At 40.1% G+C, this 22218-nt stretch overlaps 1 long non-coding RNA gene across 2 annotated transcripts in view; it reads left to right on the top strand.

Moving 5' to 3' along the window:
* The window catches only part of LOC140484504 (uncharacterized), a 749759-nt gene that overhangs the window by 43975 nt on the left and 683566 nt on the right, over nt 1–22218 (top strand). The window lies entirely within an intron of this gene.

Raw genomic sequence — 22218 nt, 5'->3', positions numbered from 1 at the left:
AGTTGTGAGCAAGGTGGGAGGGAGACAAGGACAAAAAGACAGTCTGTCACACGGGGCAAGGCAGGAGAGGTTAAATTACAGAAATGGTAGTCCCTCAAGTCCATGGGGAATGGAGTTAGGGCTGGGAAAGAAACAAGGAAATAAGGTGAGCAGCTGTCAAAGAAATACATTGAAAAAGCAGATTATAACAACATAGAGGGCAGAGTATGCAGTCTGAAATTGTTGCTCTCATTGGTGAGTACAGAACGCTGTAAAGCCTGGGTCATTCTATTTCAGCCAACACATGCAGGATAGGCCAAGTGGCCTCGATCTGTGCTGTAACTTCCTGATAAATTTATTCTGACATTTGGAATTCAGGTCGCATGATGTTCATAAATTCTCAAATTGGACTTGAGTTTAATATTCTGGAGAAATGTTAAATAAATCACAATGATCCCATTCTGCAGACTTTAATCCACGGCCCTGCATGTTCCAGCATTTCAGTTACATCCATGTCCTTTTGTTCTAATGTGATGCTGGTTACTGCCTCTGCCACCCCATCAATGAGTTCCTGCTCCCCACCATCTCCGAGTGAAATGAATTCTTCCCTCCCCTTCTTTCTGGGAATTTGTTTCAATCTAAATCCTTCAGTTTCTGACCTCTCAGTTAATGAATAGCTCCTTCCTATCCACTCGATCTGGATTCCTCAGCATTTTATTACTTCAATTAAATCTCAGCTCATCCTCCTCGGAAATCATCCCCAGCCTATCCAACCTTTCCTCAGAGCAGAAATTCTCCAATTGTAGAAACATTCTGATCAATCTCCTCTGTATCCTCTCTGGTGTGATCACAGTAACCCTGGAATAAGGGGATGAGAAGTGTGTGCAGTACATTAACTGCAGTCAAATGAGTGTTGCTGATATTTCCCATGTCACCTCCGTGTTCTTGTGGTTGTCGCTCACACAAGACGTGTCCTGGTTTTCCCACTTGGAACTGGATGTGCACTCCATGGGGCTGGGATTCCCTACCATGTGTTTATTTGTTAACACATCCTAAATTAACTTCAGATTAAAACAACATTATCAGCTACCTACCAATCAACTTCTTCCATTATACTCAAGTAACCTTACTTTTTAAAATCTCTTTAAAAGTATTACTTTCTAAACACAACAGGCTTAAAGTTGCTGACCAAGTATTCAAATGTCTCCACTGTGACAATTACTTGAAGATTATCTTTACCTTCAGCTACATTTGGTGAATTGAACACTGATTGTAAATATATGAATATCAAACGGACTTGAGTTTCATGATAATTAATCCAGTCTGACATTCTTGTTGGTTCATATCTTGAAAAGAACTGTCCTCAGAACTCCAGCTGTGCTCTGACTTCATTCACACTGGATTTGGTTGGACTGCAAATCTTAGATCTGTTCTGTTGTTTCCCGGATTGCTTCACTCTGTCTATCACTTGCTGTTAGGCACACAAGTAGTCCTCTTTGGGAACTTCATCATTTTTAGGTATTCATGCTGCTTTTACCGACATGCCTTCCTGAATTCTCTCAGTTGAATGAGGACTGATACTCTGGTTTGATGGTAAGAGGCAAGTTGGGGAATATGCGGAGCTCTGATTGTATAAGATTTGTTGGAGTACAATTCTACTGCAGTTCTTGGAAGGAGTGAGCTAAACTCTTACACTGTTGGCCCCATATAATACATGCAGTATCATGAACACTGATAGGCCAAGACACGAAATACAAGAAACACTGAACAATGATGCCGGACCACAACTGCAGCAAGGGGAGTTTAAGATCCAACTTGACATAGGAGTTGGGGAAGAAGCAGCTGATCAGATTGTCTCATTCATAGTCACAAAGAGACTCTGTGAGATTATTGTATTGTTGGAGGTGAGGATGAAGGAGGTTGGGGAGATGGAGAACCCTTCAAAAGAAACTAATCTGCCTGAGAGTTGTGAGATAGAATTGATTGCCATGCATTTAGCAGAAAGCTAATTGAAACTGTTTTTATCCCCAAAAGATAACAAGACTGATGATGCTTCCAATCATCATCAGAAAAAAACCCCAGAATACATGGTTCGGAGATGGATGTCAATAGCCAATCAACATCCAACTCCTGCAATCATTGAGCAAACATATGTGTGATTACCCAGTTCTGATGAACCAGAAAATCACTGCTCACTCTGTGCAGATGGACAGCGATGTGGGGAAGTATTGGTCTCGTGGTATTGTCGCGAGACAGTTAATCTAAAACCCCAGATAGTGTTCTGGAGACCTGGGTTCAAAGCCTATTGCAGCAGATGGGGGAATTTGAATTCAATAAAAAAAACTTGTGAAATTAGAGTCTAATGATGACCATTAATCGGTTGTCAGAAAAACCGATCTGGTTCAGTAATGCCCTTTCAGGAATGAAGCTGCCATCCTTACCTGGTCTGGCCAACATTTTGACCTCAGACCTACAGCAATGTGGTCGACTCTTACCTGCCCCCTGGGTAATTAGGGATGGGCAGTAAATGCTGCCGGGCCAGCGACACCCTCATCCTGTGAATGAACAAAGGAAAATAAAAGTCTGTACCCAGTCTGAATCTGTACATGTTCAACAATGTTGTGAACATTTCCAAAGCTAATTTCTATGTGCACAACTTTATGAGCTGTCAAAACCATTGTTCATTATTTGGCGTGAAAAAGAGGAAAAAATCCTTCAACTGTGGCTATCAGTAAATTGACTGGTGTCTCAGCAGAATGGATGCCTGAGTGAATCCCTTCCCCAACACACACACGCACACAGCAGGTGAACAGCTCCCCAGTCTGACTGGTTTGGCCAGTTTCCAGGTGGGATGGGTAAAGAATTTCCTTCTGACATTCCCCACATTTCCAGAGTCGATCCCTAGTGTGGCTGCACTGGTGTTGTGCCATTTCAGATAAGTGCTGACAGACTGTTACACACACCGATAGCTCCCCCCCCCCCCCACAAAGAACCCAGTATAAAGCAGTAAACATTATCTCCTGTTGTGGAGGGACAGCCTGGATTGGTCTGAGTAGGAACACTGAGCAGATTTACCTCAGTGACAACTTAATCGGTGACCAGAGCAAGTTAAGCAAGTCCAAATAAAATGCATTATAGCGTAGAAAAACGCCCATCAAATCCAAGCTGGCTCTCTGTAGCAGAATCCCATATTCTCATTCCCCATACGTACCCCAAACTCAGCAAGTTTATTTCCCTCAGAACTGATCTAATTGTTTTTATCAATCATTGATCTTCTCTACTTGCATCACCATAATAGGCAACATGTTCTGCATATTTCCAGCCAATACAGTCAGCAGAAACACTTGCTCATCTCCCACTGTCTCAAAACCTTACATCTGACCTTAACTCTTGTGTCATCACCTATCGAATGCAGATATTTTTGTCTGCTATATCTAGGTCTGTTATAATCTTATACAGCTCTATCAAAAATATATCCAACTTTTTCACTTCAAAGAAAATCGCAATTTTTTCAAATCAATCCAGTGACTGCATTTTCTTCATCAGTGAGCCACTCCAGTAAGTCTGTATGCCACAGTCTGAAGATCACTCATATCCTTCATTGTTGATGCCTATTTTGTTCCACAAATCCATACGATGCAAGTTTTCTGCACAACAGCAGTAACTTTATTATTGGACAGCCGGCGAGAGTTTCAAAATGTCTCGAAAGTAGCTGAGTGTCTACTTGTAGACACTCTTCTTCACGAATCTCTGCCTTACCCACAGAGACAGTATATTTAATAGGAATTAGACAAAGACATATCAGTCACATGGACGATTGTCATTACATAGTTTAAAGTAGGTAATTATGACCTTACAAAGCTTGATGAATGACGATGTCCTGTGATAACGTGTAATGGATTACAGAAACTGATGATCGTATTGTTCATGATTATGTGTTGATGGGAGGAGATTAAGGCAGAATAGTTCTTCCTTCAGTAAATAAGGGATTCACTTACCTATGCTAATATGGAGGGGAGGTAAGACAATGGGAGTGGGAGGCAGTTTAACAGAGTTGTGCCCAGGGCTACCAGTCTCGTCTGGAAAGGGCAAATTCCTCTGTTTGGGATTACGGGGCAATCCACATGTCTGGCTGCAAGAGGTTCTATTTTGAGATACTGTCAGCCTCCACCATTCTATGGTGTTCTGTCTGTATTCTAAGAGTACAGGCCTTCAGTTGATCAAATAAGGCCTTTTGCAAGGTAATGTTTAACCCTTGAGACCCCACGGTGTCCTGAAAGAGAAGCAAAAGGTATGGAACTGGTCCCTCTATGGTATTTTAACTTCCTCGTTCTGACCAGGAATCTGTTGACCAGAATTGAATGCAATGATTGACTGTGACCTAACTCAAGCTTTGTCAAGGGTCAGAATCTTTTCCGTGAGTTTGTTATCATTCCTCCATTAATGAAGCCCAGCATCCCATTTGTTTTACCCAAAATACATGTTTTCTCTCCTTTAAGGATTGGTACACATTGTCCCCCATTCCTGCTGTCCTGCTCTCTGTGTCTGTGCCATTCAAATATATATTCCCTTTCTACATTGCTTCTCTCAAAATGTATCAACTTACTGTGTGTTCTAAAGAAGAGACATATTCCACTCAAAGTATTATCTCTCGCTCCACACATTCTACCCGCTAGAAAACAGAACAGGACAGCACCGGAATAATTGGCCCACCGTGTCTGTGCGGTCCATGATGCCATTCCAAACTAATTCCATCTGCCTGTCCATATCCCTGCCAATCCATGCTTGCTTATCTGTCTGTCCAAATGCCTCTGAAACATTCTGATTGTTTCTGCTTTTCCCATCTCTCAGGAAAGTACATTCTTGTCACTTACCAGCTTCTGCATAAGAAACTTGTCTGACACAACTCCCTTTAAGCTTGCTCAGGTGTTGTTGGAAATGCTCAGCAGATCATGCAGCATCTGTGAAGAAAAATCAGTTAATATTTCGGGTCTGGTCACCCCTCCTCAGAAACGTTGACTTTAATTTATCTTCATAGAAGCTGCTAGACCTGCTGAACTTTTCCAGAAAATGTTTTTGTTTCTGGTTTACAGCATCTGCAGTTGGTTCAGTTTTCATTTCCTTTAAACTTGCCCCCACTCCCCTTAAAACTCTGGCCTGTAGAGTTTGCCGTTTTCACCTTGGGAAAAGATTCAGATTATTCACTCTGTCTGAGCCTTTCGGATCACCCACAGCCACTGACTTTCCCAACGCAAAAATCCAAGTCTTTCCAACCTCTCCCAATCCAAGCAACATCCTGGTAAACCTGTTTTCACGCTGTCCAAAGCCTCCACATCCTCCTTTTCATGTGGTGATCAAAACAGCACACAATTCTCCAAATGTTGCCTAATGACAGTTTTATATTCAGTCCCTGACACAAGAAGGCAAGTATGCCATCCACCTCCTTCACCACTTTCAGGGAGCTGTGAACTTGCCCCTGGAGATCCCTGTGTACATCAATGCTGCTGAGAGCCCTTCAGTTTAGTGAATACATTCCTCTTGCAATGAGCCTCACAAAATACATCACCTCACACTTGTCTGGATTAAAATCTATCTCCGTACAGGTTTTCCAACTGATCTATTTCTTGCTGTATCCTTTGACAACATTCTTCACGATTCACAACTTTATCAATTTCTTCCATCTATAAACCTGCTAATCAAATCGTTTACATTTCCATGCTAATCATTGATATATGTTACAGACAATAGATGTTCCCATTCTGATCCTTGTGGAACAACACTGACCACAGAACTCCAGCCACCAACATGGTGTGGAAGGAACATATTTCATTTAGTCAGTCAGTCGGAAAGTATTTCAGGTATTGGTGTGGCACTAGATATTCCAAGATCTTCACAATCCTGGTTAAAACACCCTGGAGCAGATTTTCAGTTCTGGGTACCTTACCTGGGGACTCCCCGAGAACCAAGTGTAAAGCAGTAAACATTATCTCCTGCTGTGGAAGGACAACCTGTGTTGGTATGAGCATGAACACAGAGCAGATTTACCTTAATGATAATTTAACCCTGAAGACAAATAACCAGAACAATTTGAGCAAGTACAAAAAAAAATGTTATGGCACAGAAAGGGGCCCATCAAATTCAAGCTGGCTCTCTGCAGCAGAATCCCTTGTTCTCATTCTCCAATTGTCCTCAAAACCCTGAAAGTTTATTTCCCTCAGATCTGATATAATCGTATTTGTTAATCTTTGATCATCTCTACTTGCAACACTATAATAGGCAGCACGTTCTGCATATTTCCAGCCAATACAGTCAGTGGAACATTGCAATCTTCCACTTTCTCAAAACGTTATATTTGATCTTAAATTTTGAGCCATCACCTATTGAGTGCAATTTATTTTATTGTCTGCTCTATCGAGGTGTGTTATAATCTTATCAATTTTAATCTATCAAGATATATTCAACTTGATTTCTTCAAAGAAAATAACAATCTTTTTTCCAAATCAATCCAGTAACTGCATTTTCTTCATCAGTGCACCACACCAGTAAGTCTGTACTGCACACTCTGAAGATCACTCAGATCCTTCCTGAGCAGGAATTTGTTGACCTGAATTGGATACAATGATTGATTGTGACCTAATCAGTCAATGAAATTGTTTCCATGAATTTGTTCTCATTCCCTTTATTAATGAAACCCAGGTTCCCATATATTTTGGTCAAAACACTCTGATTATGTTTTCTCTCCTTTAAAGAATTGTACACATTCCTCCCCACCCCCCACCCCCTTCCCTCAGTCTCTACTCTTCGTGTCTGTGCTATCCAAATATATATTTCCTTTCTACATTGCTTCTCTCAAAATGTATCAACTCACTGTGTGTTAGAAAAAAATATTACCTCTCGCTCCATGCACAGTACCCCCTGGAAAACAGAAAAGTACAGCATCTTAATATTTGGCTCATTATGTCTGTGCAGACCATGATGCCATTCCAAACTAATTCCACCGGCCTGGACATGATCCATATCCCTGCCAACCCCTGTCCGCTTATGTGCCTGCCCAAATGCCTCTTAAGCATTGTGATTGTTTCTGCATTTACCACCTCCCAGGAAAGTACATTTCCAGTCATCTATCACCTTTTGCATACGAGACTTGCCTGATATAACTCCCTTTAAACTTTCACATGTTGTTGCAAATGCTCAGCAGGTCTTGCAGCATCTGTGAAAATAAAAATCCGTTAATGTTTCGGGTCCTTCTTCTGAAATGTGACCTCTGATTTCTCTTTAGAGATGCTTCCAGACTTGTTGAGCATTTCCAGACACTTCTGTTTTTGTTTCTGATTTACAGCATCTGCTGTTCTCCCGGTTTTTATTTTCTTTAACTTTACCCCTGTCCCCTGAAATCTATGGCCTCTAGAATTTGTCATTTCTACCTTGGAAAAAGATTCAGATTATAGAACATAGAGCATAGAACAATACAGTGCAGAACAGTCCCTTCGGCCCTCAATGTTGCGCCGACCTGTGGAATTTTCTCAACTCGTCCCCCTACACTATCCTAACATCATCCATGAGCTTATTTGAGGATTGTTTAAAGCTCCCTAATGTGGTTGAGTTGATTACCTTAGCAGGTAGGGCATTCCACACACTTACCATTCTCTTTGTGTAAAGAATTTGTCTCTGACTTAAATCTATCACCCCTCAATTTGTAGTTATGACCTCTCATACAAGCTGTCGTCATCATCCTAAGAAAAAGACTTTCACTGTCTACCATATCTAATCCTCTGATCATCTTGTATGTCTCTACCAAATCCCCCATTAGCCGGCTTCTTTCCAATGAGAACAGATCCATGTCTCTCAGCCTTTCCTCTTAAGACATTCCCTCCACACCAGGCACCATCCTGATAAATCTCCTCAGCACCTTTTCCAATGCTTCCACATCCTTTTTGTAATGGGGCGACCAGAACTGTACACAATATTAAAACTGTGGCCGCACCTGCATTTTGTATAGTTGCAGCATGATATTGTGGTTCCAGAACTCAATCCCTCTCCCCATGAAACCTAACACGCCATATGCCGCCTTAACAGTACTATCAATCTAGGTGGCAACTTTCAGGGATCTATGTACATGGACACCAAGATCCCTCTGCACACCCACACTACCAAGAATTTTTCCAATGACCCAGTACTCTGCCTTCCTTTTATTCCTGCCAAAGTGCATCACCTCACATTTAGCTGCATTGAACTCCACTTGCACCTCTCAGCCCAATTCTGCAGTTTATCTAAATCCCCCTGCAACCTGTTACATTCTTCCAAACTGTCTACTACTTCACAGACTTTAGTGTCGTCTGCAAATTTACTAATCCATCCACCTATGCCTGCGTCTAAGTCATTTATAAAAATGACAAACAGCAGTAGTCCCAAAACAGATCCTTGTGGAACACCACAAGTAACTGGGCTCCAGACTGAATATTTTCCATCAACCACCACTCGCTGCCTTCTTTCAGAAAGCCAGTTTCTAATCCAAACTGCTAAATCACCCTCAACTCCATACCTCTGCATTTTCTCTAACAACCTACCATGTGGAACCTTATCAAAGGCTTTACTGAAGTCCATGTATACCACGTCAACTGTCCTAGTCTCATCTAAATGCTTGGTCACCGTCTCAAAAAACTCAACGAGGTTTGTGAGACACGACCTGCCCTTAACAAAACTATGTTGACTATCTGAAATCAAATTTTTGCTTGTGAGATGATTATAACTGTTATCTCTTATAATCCTTTCCAAAACATTTCCTACAATGGAAGTAAGGCTCACTGGTCTATAATTACCTGGGTCATCTCTGCAGCCCTTCTTGAACAAGGACACAACACTTGCAATCCTCCTGTCCTCGGGTACTAAACCCATTGACAATGATGACTCAAATACCAAAGCCAAAGGCTCTGCTATCTCTTCCCTAGCTTTGCAGAGAATCCACGGATAAACCCCATCCGGGCTGGGGACTTGTCTACTTTCACTCCTTCTAGAATTGATAGCACCTGTGCATAACTAACCTCAATCCTTTCTAGTCTAGTATCGCGTACCTCATTTTTGTCCTCTAAAATATTCTTCTTTTCCTGTGTAAGCACCAATGAGAAATGTTCATTTCGCACTTTTCTGATCTCTGCAGGGTCCACACTCAACTTTGAGATTAGATTGCTTACAGTGTGGAAACAGGCCCTTCGTCCCAACAAGCCCACACCGACCCCGCTGAAGTGCAACTCACCCAGACTCATTCCCCTACATTTCACCCCTTCACCGACCGCTACGGGCAATTTAGCAGAGCCAATTCACCGAACCTGCATATTTTTGGACTGTGGGAGGAAACCGGAGCACCTGGAGGAAACCCACGCAGACACGGGGAGAATGTGTAAACTCCACACAGTCAGTCGCCTGAGGCGGGAATTGAACCCGGGTCTCTGGTGCTGTGAGGCAACAGTGCGAACCACTGTGCCACCGTGCCGCCCATAAAAATAACAATACATAAAAAACATAAAAACTTCTCACTTCTGTCTTTGATTAGCTCTATTCCTACCCTAAACATCCTTTTATTCTTCACATACCTATTGAAAATTTCAGGGTTATCCTTTGTTCTATTTGCTGAAGACTGCTTGTGTCCTCCCTTTGCTTACCTGAACTCTCTCCTTAAATGTTTCCTAGCTGATCTGTAATCTCTATTGCTTCATCTGTACCATTTTGCCTCGTCAACACATAAGCCTCTTTCTTCTTCTTAACAAGGGATGCAATTTCTGTAGTAAACCATGGTTTACAAACTCTGTCTGTGCCAGTTGTGTCACCCCACAGCCATTGACTTTCCAAAGACAACAATCCAAGATTTTCCAACCTCTCCCAATCCAGGAAACCTCCTGGAAAACTTGCTTCCACCTTCCCAAACGCCTTCACATTTTACCTATAATGTGGTGATCAAAACGGCACACAATACCCCAAAGGTGGCCTGATTATAGTTTTATATTCACTCCCCTGACAGAAGAAAGCAAACCTGCCATTCACCTCCTTCACCACTTTCAGGGATCTGTCAGCTTGCAACTGAAGATCCCTCTGTATATCAGAGCTGCTCAGGACCCTTCTGTTTATTGTATACGTTCCTCTTGCTATGTGTCTTCCAAAACACATCACCTCATGCTTGTCTGAATTAAAATATATCTGCAATTTCTCCACAAAACTTTCCGACTCACCTTTTTCTTGCTGTATCCTTTGACATCATTCTTCACAATTCACAACTTCAACAGTTTGCGCCATCTCCAAACTTGCTAATTAAACCCCAGTCCAACACCGGCATCTCCGAATCATGCTAATTAAATCATTTACATTTTCAAACTTTTCATTTATATACATTTCAAACAACAGATATCCCAGTTCTGATCCTTGTGGAACAGCACTAGCCATAGACCTCCAGCCAGCAACATACCCCTGCACAACTGTTGCTGAGAGAAATATCAAAGAGGAGCCTTGAGTTCTGTGTTGAGCAGCACGACCAATGTTTATTCAGAGCTCCTTACTAATATATGGTGGGAGAGGTCCCTCTCCGGCTCCCCCAGATATGTCCAGCATTTTGATGTGTTTACTTCATACATTCCAGTAATATTTGCCCCCTGACCTGAACTCCAGGGTTTGGAATGTCAGCTCCGATATTTCCGCGTTCCCTTTCACAGTCTGATTCTCTCAGCTCATGCAGCTGCTTTGTTAGCTCTTTCACAAATGGTTTAACCCTAACCTTATCATTGCACATCTCCAGCCCTCCCACTACCACACATCTCCGGTTCTCCCACTACTATACCCTGTGCCATCTGCATCATCCATCCAGTGATTAAGTCAAAGGGGGACAGCCCCGTCCCCTTTTCTGGGCTTGTCCTCAGTTTCGTTAGGCTGGTGGGGAGTACTCTAACCCATCGCTGCACTGTCTCTGAGAAAGCCTTAGTCAGACGAGCTTTAAGTGTCTGCGTCATTCCTTCTACTGTCCCAGAGCTCTGGGGTTGGTATGGTGATGGGATTTCTGTTCAGTATCAAACAGGGCACATAGCTCTTTAGCTATGTTCCCTGTAACATGTGTCCCTTGGTCAGAATCTGCAGGGGAATGCTTCCACCCACTGAGTAAACCTATTTATTAAAACCCAGCAGGACTTCCTTCCCTGGGATTGGGATGGGTGTGGGTGTGTAAAACCCATCTGTACTTGTTCCCATGGGCCCCTGGGTCCCTGCTGCTGCCTCCATTTTATCCTGATTGCTTTCCCTGGCTCACACTGTGAACAGACTACACACCTTCGACAAAACCTTGCTGTATTTCTCCCTGTTCCAGGCAAGGATTGGAGTGGATCATCTGATATTGCATTTTATCCTCCTCAATATGGGCCAGCCCATGATATGTTTTTAATACTGTTTGTCTTATACAGTGTAGTGGCACTGCTGGATCATCCAGACACTGACGTGTCCTATTACTGCCCCACCCTTTTCCCATTCCTCATTCTCCTGTTGTGGGGCTGTATCTGCGAAGGTCTTTAAACTTTCCTTACTCACTTCTGCAGTTACTGCCACTGCCACTTCCCCAAATGTCTGCCCTGTTTCAGTCAGTATTTCACTCGCGTTCCCCACATACTTACTGCTCCGTTGGTGTGGGGTTTCTACTTCCCTGTGAGCTCTAATCTTCATTATTGCTGCTTCAATGGGATAGTTAACTGCTCCCACTAACTATCTGACCTGTGCTTCGTGCTCTATGTGGCCCCCAGACAGGGTGATATACCCTCACCGCGCACAGGCCAACACATGGTCATGAACAATACCAAAGGCATGCTGACTGTGTGTGTAGATGTTGACTCCCTGACCCCTGGCTAATGTCCGTGCTTCTGTCAGGGTTTGTGATGATTCTGCCAATTCTGGAGAATTCTCCACAAAATTCCCACAGTAATTAAACAATCCTAATGTTTGCCTTACCTCCTTCACGCTGTGGGGGTGGATAGTTTTAAAATCATGGTCTGTCGTTCCGCTGGGATTGTCCCCTCTCCCTTCCTGATTTGATCTCCCTGATGTGATGTCCCAGGTCCCCTACCTTCCCACTCTCTGTGGGTTAATTTTAAGCCCGGCCTGCCTGACCTGGCACTATATTCTGTTTAATATCTGGATATGTTCTTTCTCACCAACTGAGGTAATGACGTGTTGGTAAGATCAATGTGACTAACTCCATCAACCATAGGATATAGTGGAATATTATGGGATCCCTGAGGTAACTGGATCCAGGTGTACTGTTTTCCTCAGCCAGTAAACGCCAGCTTATTCTGGGATTCCATGTCCACAGGTATGAACCAGAACCCATTCACAATATCAAGGGCTGAGACTATATACTGTTGCGATTTCAGTCCATTAAATACAGTGGTGTGGTTCGCTCATGTAGGATCCTCTTTCGTGGCGGATTTACTGAGTGAGGTATACTAAATAGTGAGGTGGGATGAGCTGTCCGGCTTCTGTGAGTTAGTCTGGGATACTGTCCGTCTGACTATTCCCTGCTTCTGTCAATCTGTTACTGTCACAATTACTGCCTCCTCAGCTTTAATGAGATCCTGTTTGTGTGGGGTGTGAGAGGGCCCTCGATCTTTACAGTATCTACAGGTAATAACCCACATTCCTGTTTAAGTTATCCACACTGCTGTTTGGGTCCTAGCTATAACTCCCCAGATTCCCTGACTGTTCCAGTCTCCCTGCAAGGTTACTACTCTGCAGATGTCGCCTTTCCTTTGCTTCCTGTCCCAGGCCTGTTCAGGTTGTTCCCATATTACAGTTTGTGTCTCTACATCAATAGTTGTGCCGAACTGTTCTAAACTGGCAACTCCCAGAATGGTCCCTTCCTCAGTTTCCCACTCCCATATCTGGCCATATGCATGATCTGCGTCGGGAGAGGTTTATTTCATCCAGCTTCTTCGATTCCCTCTCTGACTGCTCTCATTTTAGCAATTGAGGTGATATGGGGCAAATCCATATTGGAAATTGATATAGATGCTCCTGTATTAATATTATGCTCTGCTGGTTCCCAAACACAGCATCAAAGAATATTCATGTGCCTCGGTGAACATATACACACACAATGGGAATATCTATCTCCCTCTCTCTGCCTACGTTCCTTGGCAATATGTCCTTTACTGCTTCACTTGTAAAATTGCCAGTCTGGTTACCCTCCCTGTACTGCAGCTATTCCACTGTGTTTCTGAGATTGTCTCAGCACTCATGGTCCAATTCAGAAGGTGGTTAGAATGATCTCCCACTGGGAGTCACATGTTTATAATTATAGTTAAATGGGGTCCCAGTTAAAAACAACAAACTGATATCATCATCACAGATTGGGATTTGGTAATCCCCCGTGGCCCTTACACACCTCAGGCTTCCTCTCTGTATGATCCTCGATATTACCCTTGGTTCCCTGAGTCACCAAGGTTATTTTGGCCCATTGAGCCTGTCCCCTCCCCAGTGTGTCCCTGTCATATCTGTAAATGCCTGAAGCCACTTTCAGCTGTGCACTGGTGGGAATCGGCTCGCACCTGCACCCTCTCATTGCAGAGACAGGTTCTGATGTACATGTCGGGGCATCTTGGCCTGAGAGCTTTTGGCCTGACACCATCATCGGTGAGACTGTACCTCAATTAATTCATCTATATTCTCCCAATAAGGCCCATTATTACCATTTCTCTATCAGGCCGGATGTTAACTCACCAACTTCTGTCATTCAGCAGGTGAACGGTTCATGTTTGGTTTCTGTCAGTTCCATTTGTTGCTCCCTACTGTCTGTCCAAGTTGAGCTTAGATGCCCAGTGGTGCCATAGAGAGGGCCTTTTGGACCTTATAGGGCAATGGGTGATCCCACTCATTGCCGTCTCTCTGTCCATACGTGTGCGCTTTGTCATCTAAGCCGTTCCAGTCAGTGTCACCATCCTCACTGCCTTCTGAGGAGAGCGGGGCACTAGGTACCTCCCCCACTGTAACTACCACCTGGTTCTTTGGCTTTAAGGCCTCACGTCTGAGAGCCATCACCTTCACCTGTTCCTGTTTATCATAATAATGCAACATATTCCGTCATTCCTGGAATAAAACAGAGCAAAATGTAATTTGGTTTTACTTGAAATAAGAATAATTTGACATTCACTCGACATATCTATCGAGATGAGAATTGTACTGTGATTATTTAAGTGAATTTAATGTGATCATACAATGAAAATAAATGATAATTAACGACAACATGTGATTATTTGTACCAGTTCTTGCAATGAAAATTCAATTTTATTCAATGCTTGTAACCCATTACACCATGGGCATTGTTATTAGGGAATAAAGTAATGGAAGGATATCAGAGAAAATAAAAAGACTTTAATTTTAGCTTCACTGCAATAATGAACCAAAATAATATTTGGAAATATGGGTAAACTACATAACAAAGTTTCCAGTGTCATTATTGACATGAAAACGATTTTAGTTTGCAAGTTGTTTTGCTCTAAGAATAATTGGAAATGAATTGTGATTATGAATTAACCATTTAAAATATACTTTGAAGGGAATAATCAGATATATTTTTGGAGGAAATTAGGAAAGGAAATAAATATGTATACATTGGTATTAATAGTTTTAAAATGTTTGGAAGTTGACTAGGATTATTTGATTGAGAGAGGCTGCATGATTATAAAGACTAATAAACCTTTTTCATTGCATTGTTGGTTTCACTAGGATCTGTTGTGGTCTAAGCTCTTGTTGTGTGCAATGGACTGTCACTAACAGCTTAATTAACCTGCGAGTCCCTGATCAGGTTTCCTTTGTCTGTAAGTCAGTCTGTAAGTGAGCAACACACCTGCTTTTCTGAGGGGAACATGAGACTCTTTTCAAAGGAAATAAATGGCAGTTCTCACTGAGAATGGTTTCTCCCACACACCATAAGCAGGGAAGTGATTTTCTGAAGAATTTCATTGTCTATCTATAAATCTGATGGTAACTGTGTTTGTCAGTTTGTGGAGGATTCAGCCCTTTTTGCTGAGCTGTTTTTATATAAGCAGGTGGTTCATTATGTCTTTGCCAAGAATGTTGTTTACTTTCCCCTTTTACTGTGATTCTGCAGGTTAGAATATTCTGAGAGTCAATAATGTTCAATAACTGAACATTGAATGATTTTGACTCTAACAGAGCAGTGGCTTTGTTTTCAGCTAATTAATCACTTTCCATTTCCTGGTTGTGTTGAATGTTCCAGAAACAGGCTCTGAGCAATGTTTCCATTCACTTGTGTTGGAGTCACTGACAGCCACGTGGTCAGTCAGTTTCAGGCTAATGGGTCAGTTTCTCTGTCCTATTAGATGGTGGTCTCCTGCTCAGTTTCCGATGGCTCGCCTCAGCATCAGTCCATCAGCTGCTGAAACCCTGCATCCAGCATTTTTTCCCTCTCACCATGACTAATCCAATACAGTCCCAGCTTGTCTCCAACATTCACCTCCACATACTCATGATCACGTCAGATTCTACTGTCTGTGTCCTTGCAGCAAGTTGTGTAAGACACCTACTTCAGTTTTAACCTAATATATATTATGTTCAGAAAGATCATTTCAAAATTTGGTTCACTGCTTCTTCAGTACCTTTCTGAAGAAGGGCTCATGCCCGAAACGTCGATTCTCCTCCTCCTTAGATACTGCCTGACCTGCTGCGCTTTTCCAGCAACACGCTTTCAGTTGTAATTGTAGCAATCAGTTAATTGCAAGTTACTGACAAAATATTTTAAGAGGAGCTGCTATTGGTGATGGAAATACTGCTGGTTAGTATAAAAGAGGGCTGCGGTGAATACTGTACTCGGTTTTGATGAGAAAGTTGAACAATGTAAAATTCTTTTATTATTGATAATAAGAAGAGGTAGAGATTGCACCACTGATGCTGAGTAGCCGCAGTGCCAATCAAGTGGGCTGCTTTATTCCGGGTGGTATCACGTTTCTTGAGTGTTGGAAGGGCTGCACTCAACCAGGCAAGTGAGGAGTATTCCAACATACTCCTGACTTGTGCCTGGTAGCGTTTGGACAGGATTTCAGGAGCCAGGATTTGAATTACTCTTGTAGCCACTGTGTTTATGTGGTGAGACCAATTCAGTTCCTGATCAACGATTATCCTCAGGATAGTGTTGATAGTGGGTGTTCAGTGATGGTAACACCATCGAATGTCAAGGGATGGTGGTTAGGTTATTTCTTATACGTGATGGTCATAGCCTGCATTTGTGTGGCATGTATGTTACTTACCCCTTGTCAGCCCAAGCCTGGATATTGTCCAGATCTTGTTGTAGTTGGACTTGGACTGCTTCAGTACCTGAGGAGTTAATTATTTATGAACATTAAATAGTCATGAGATTATGCAAATTCCTTTTTCTATCAAATATCATGGGCTGTATCTTGTGGCCACTATCATATTCACTTTCATTATCTTTTTATTTGCTTCCTAATTCAGACACAAATGTTTGAACATCGATCAGAATAAAATCACATAAATTAAAAACACATGTTTCTACAAGTAAACTAATTGAATGAAATACATTACTTCTGTATTGTCTGCATTTTGACAAAAAAATAAATTCTTTTCAAAAACTAATGAATGGCTGATTTATTGTCCTCAATCCATCAATCTCGATTTTATATTTCAGTCTTCAGTTTACCGATCTTAATATGCGTCTAATCAACACTAGAGCAAAGTATTTTTAAAATATTGAGTCAATTTATTTGTTCAGAATACAACATTTATTAGGAATTCATTACCCTTATAATAATTGCTGAACAAGTTATTTGGCTTTCTAACATGTATCATCAGATCCATATATTATTTTATTTCATATTTTAATTTAATCCATTGCAACAATGTTATTGTTTTCAGGTCAACTATCCCACAATGGAATCAATCATTTTGCATCCAACACGCTTCGAAAACTGACTTTTGCTCATTTGAATAATCACAGTAATATCAGCCTTATGAGTTCAGAGAACTGTAACTACTTTTCTCTGCAATACTTCCTGTTCATGTCTGCGCATTGCACAGTCATGCAGCAAAATTAGATTTCTCCTTCTAAGTGTACTGATAGATTTTAGAAAATCTAAGTGTTGCTAATATCTAAGTATTGTGCAATTCAGTAGGGGGTATAAATGTGTAATAATGGCTCAGTACATGAAGTAATGTGAAGATATTGCAATGTACAAACTCACAATGATTGTGAATATCAATTTTTATCTTAACCATGGAACCAGTTGAATTGATTTAATTATATTTCACTTCGATGCTCACGTTCATTGTACTTCTAATCACAATAAGAGCGAAATATTTTATGTGACAAAATTATTTAAAATTCATGTCACTTTTTTGTGGACACAAAATACAATTAACACCCGTTTGTTCTTTCCTTTATCAATCACAGTGAAGTTTGAATTGTAGAATGCTAGACTGACACAGCACAGAAACAGACCATTCAGCCCAACTTAGCATTCCGGCCAGTTTTCCTAAACTAAACTAGTCCCATTTCCCTGTGTTTGCCCCATACCCGTTTCGAAGTTTTCTATCCAATAAACTGTCCAAAAGTCTTTTAGATGTTGTAATTGTACCAGCCACTGCCCTTCCTCTCACAACTCATCCCAATAAATGAAACACACTGTGTGGAAAAGTTTCCCCTCAGACCCCTTTTAAATCTTTCCCCCTCACCTTAAATATTATTTACACCGCAGAATCTTTAGAACTGCAAAATTATTAAAAGTTGAGAGGTATTTAGAAGCAGCGTAATAACATTCATACTTCAATCAGTGATGTGAAGCAAAGAAATTCAAGATGTTGTGATCATTATAATGAACAACAATTACAAGTTGAGACAATGTTGGCTGAAAAGCAATTCAATTGACACTTAGATATTTTTCAATCAACTCTGAGGTGTTTTTACACATCGCTGTTGAAGGTGGGAATTGAATCCATGCCCCCTGGTCTACTAGTACAGATATTACCGGAGTCCTCCATAATATTCCCCTGCAGGAAGGGCAGGAGTATAATCACATACTTACTGTGTTTATTCACAGGGAAAACTACTCAGATATTTATTGTTCGAATTGGACAAGGATTGCATTAGATAGTTCCATAGTGTAGTGTACCGATATAAAGAATTAGTCATTTCTAATAATGAAGGAACGAAGTACCAATGACCTTAAATAATCATAGATCTCATGATAATCAAGTAAGTCAATATGTTTGAAGCAGTTATTCATCTGCATAAATAAAACTTATCTTGCTTTGTAATGCACATGAATTGGAAATAAAGCATAAGTCATTCAATATGACTACTCAGCGAAAGACAACTTCCCTCATTTTCAAAACATTGTGATTTCTAAGAATTCAAGATCTATTGTAAAAGCATAGAACAAACACTTGTCAATTCTGGTATATTTACACAAGAATCTCGTAAAATTTAAATAATGTTTAACATGAAAAATACTGAGTTCTTATTGTAATAATCAGAAATAAAGAAATGTTAGAATTGAAGTGAAATACAATCGATACAAGAATGTAAACAAAACTGTGGATGGTGAAAATCACAAACAAAATCAATAATTGCTGGAAAATAACTCAGCAGGTCTGGCAGCATCTGTGGAAAGAAGTAAGTGTTAATACTTTTGGGCCAGTTACCTTTCCTCAGACTGCATTTTTGCTCACAACCAATTCAATCCAGCTAAGCTTCCACACTTAAAATTATTTTTGCTAATCTTAAGAGATTGTAGAGTGCAATATTGTTTGTACCAGTTGATGTACTGAGACATAGTTCCTCATCTACAGCTGGAGATATTGGATTTCAACAATGATTACCGATTAGATATTGTCAATAATTAGTTTTAAAATGGCTGATAACAGATTTATGAATGATGAGAAAACCCTTATTGCAATGTAATTCTGCAATATGTTGAGGAAAAAAAAGAATTATTTATGTGAAAAATAATTCACCATCTCTTAATTGATAAGACTGATTAATGATCCTTCCATTAATATGAGAATTCAAATGAAAGAGAATGAGATAATTAGAATAATTGTTGGATGAGAAAACTTTGGTTGATTGCAGGTGTGTTGACCTGAAAAGAATGTTAATATTTCATTATGATACTGGCACTAAGAAATAATGGATTCAACAAAAGTGTTAATCTCATGATGGTGTGTGAATTGAAATAACAATTAAATAATAATTAATGTTAGAACTCAACACTTAAAATCATTAAATGTATTCATAGCAGTTTGTCCTTGATATCCATAAAGATCAGAAGACTGAGAATTAAAACATCGGGTTAATTTAAAACCAAAAATCACACCTTTGAATATTATTCATCAGAATTGTTCTGTCATTCAAATAACCTCACTTCTTCAAGAATTCTGCATTTCCCTCATTTTATGCCTTTTTTCCACAGGTATCAGTACTGGAACCCTTCTGTTTGCGATACAAATATATAGAAGTGAAATGGATTAAAATCTAATTGGGGAAGTTAATAAGTTTGAAGATGATAGAGCGTTCAGTGTAGTTGAGGACAATGTTGAGCAGGAAAAAGATAAATTGCAGATATGGGCAGATAAATTAAAGGTGAAGTTTAATCCATACAAGTGTGAAGTGTTTCACTTTGGAAGCTCAAATGTTAAGGAAAAGCAGATAGTTAATGGCAGGACCCTAATAGCTTTATTATTCAAAGGGATCTTTGCGGTCAAGACCATGGTTCCCTGAAAGTGACCATGCAAGTAATTAGGTGGTTAGGAAGGCAAATGGCATGCTTGCCTTTATTGGTCAGGGAACTGGTTCCAAGAGTCAGGAAGACATATTGTAACTTTATCAGACTTTGGTTCCGGCATACTTGACGTATTGTATTCACTTCTGTTCGCCACATTACAGGAATGGTATGGAGGCTTTGGAGAGGGTACAGAGGACGTTTACCAGGATGCTGCCTGGATTCGGAGAGGCGAGAAAAACTCAGATTCCTTTTTGTGGAATGGCGGAAACTGAGGGAATGCTTGATGGATAGCTGTACAATCATGAGATACATAGATAGGGTTGACGGTCAGAGAGTTTTTCCCAGAGTTGAAACATCAAAAACTATGTGACATGCGTTTAAGGTTAGGGGGAATGTTCAAGGGGCATGTAAGGGGCAATTTGTTTTTACACAGGTAGTGGTAGCTGTCTGGAATGAACTTCCAGGGTTGGTGCTGAAAGCGGATACATTAAGGCTCTTTAATGTTCATTTCGATAATTTGGAAGGATATGGACCAAGAGTAGGCAGAAGGGATGAGTTTCTTTTGCATTTAGTTCAACACAACGTTATGGGCCAAATGACCAATTCCTGTGCTGCACAGATCTTTGAGAGAAAACTAACGTCGAACTCATACGACATTTAATCTAATTAATATTGAGGCACTGGTGTCAGAAATAGGAAGGAAATAAGTAGAGAACGAACTTGACTACAATCTAAAAATATAGTCAGTTAAATTTACAGAGTTTTTATGATATTCGTTCTGAATTATCAGATTAATAACTTTGATGGAGATGTTTCGAAAATGTTTGCAGTTACTGATATGCTGACCCAAAATTACCCTTGTTAAATTGAAGAATGGACCAGAAACCTTTTAGAAAAATTGAAAATATTCAGTAAGGTGAGATGCACATCATAATTTAATCAATCATTTCTTACTGCCAATACTATAATAACAAAATCTTTCAGGTCTACATCAAAAAGCATTGATTTCCAGCCAATGCTCATTATAAATATCTGAATGCTACTCGTTTCAACAATCAAAGTAATAACAGCCTCATTGATTAAGAGATATCTAAGACATTTCAGTAATAATTACTGTTTAGTTCGACAAATTGCTCGTTGAAACAGCAATGTGAGATTTCTCATTAATATTCAGTTCACTGACAGCATATTAATAATTTAGTTATTTATAATATCTAATAATTGATCCAGTAAATAATTCCAGTCAGGGGTATAACAGTGGAATTATGGCTCCGTACATTAACTGATGAAAAGATATTGTTGTGTTCACTCTCCCAATTATTGTGAATATCGATGTGTATTTTGATTTGATTTGGTTTGATTATATTTTTCGTCAACGTGAAGACTTATTGTTTTTATGATCACAATAATAGTTAAAAATTTTAAAACTAAAAAATCAAATTTGTGACTTTTTTGTCAACAAGAAAGAAGAATCTACATACGTATGTTCTTTTCAGAGTAAATTTTGTATTGTTGGAAGTTATACATGTGTGTAAGGAAGGGGAGCTGCCTGCTGCAGAATAGTCACATTGAATGTTTTTTTTTCGCAATTACATCCTGCTGCTAAGCATTCTAGCTATCTTTTCATTACAAGAAAAACTACTTTAAACACAGTCCGCAGTCATATTTTTCATGAATTAGCAATATGTGTATTTATCATTCTTTCAATTGCCATGATTTTAATTTCTAAGTAAGAGCATATGTGCTTAGTACCATCATTATTGGGAATTACTATTTCATTCTCAGTCCATTACACACAGAAACAGTCCAATTAATTCCCAGCCAAATTATCGGAATGAATATTGATTAGTTTTCATATGAGTAATCACAATTGATTATAATCCCACCCTTCCTTGTTAGGAACATAACGAAAGACACGTGTGCAGCTCTAGTAGTGTCTCTCCTATGAGACTAGGACGTGTGGCTTCAGTTCCCTTCTCCAACAGAGATACGCCAGAGCAGCTTAGAATGGTGATTAGAAAATATCTAAGCAGAGTTTGAATTGATTTTCAATCCAGTTTTAGATCTGCTTCTGTCTGTTTTTCATTCCAATAATCTCTCAATCTGCAATTTATTATCTTCAGATCATTAATAACATTATGCATTATATTATGTTATATCTAAATTTTAGATTTGAAGACACTGCAGTTTTTAAATTTTTAAAGGATGTAAGTAATGAAATTCATTTTATTTATTCAAAATACATTCGCGTATTATTCATATGGTGGGCAACAGGATTTTACTTCCAGTCAGCTCATGAATGCTCACATTTTGTTTATTCTGTGAACTTCATGCTGCAGAAGAGATTCAATAAACACTTAACACAACATTATTGTGCATTCCAACTCCTCACGTACACCAATCCTTATTCTCTAGTCCGAGCAGATGAAGAGATGAAGATCGCCTGATGAAGAGGCAGCAC

This window comes from Chiloscyllium punctatum, chromosome 13 (assembly GCF_047496795.1).
Source record: "Chiloscyllium punctatum isolate Juve2018m chromosome 13, sChiPun1.3, whole genome shotgun sequence".
Classification (NCBI taxonomy): domain Eukaryota; kingdom Metazoa; phylum Chordata; class Chondrichthyes; order Orectolobiformes; family Hemiscylliidae; genus Chiloscyllium; species Chiloscyllium punctatum.
The sequence above is the reverse complement of the archived record's forward strand: the minus strand, read 5'-3'. Positions and strand labels throughout refer to the sequence as shown.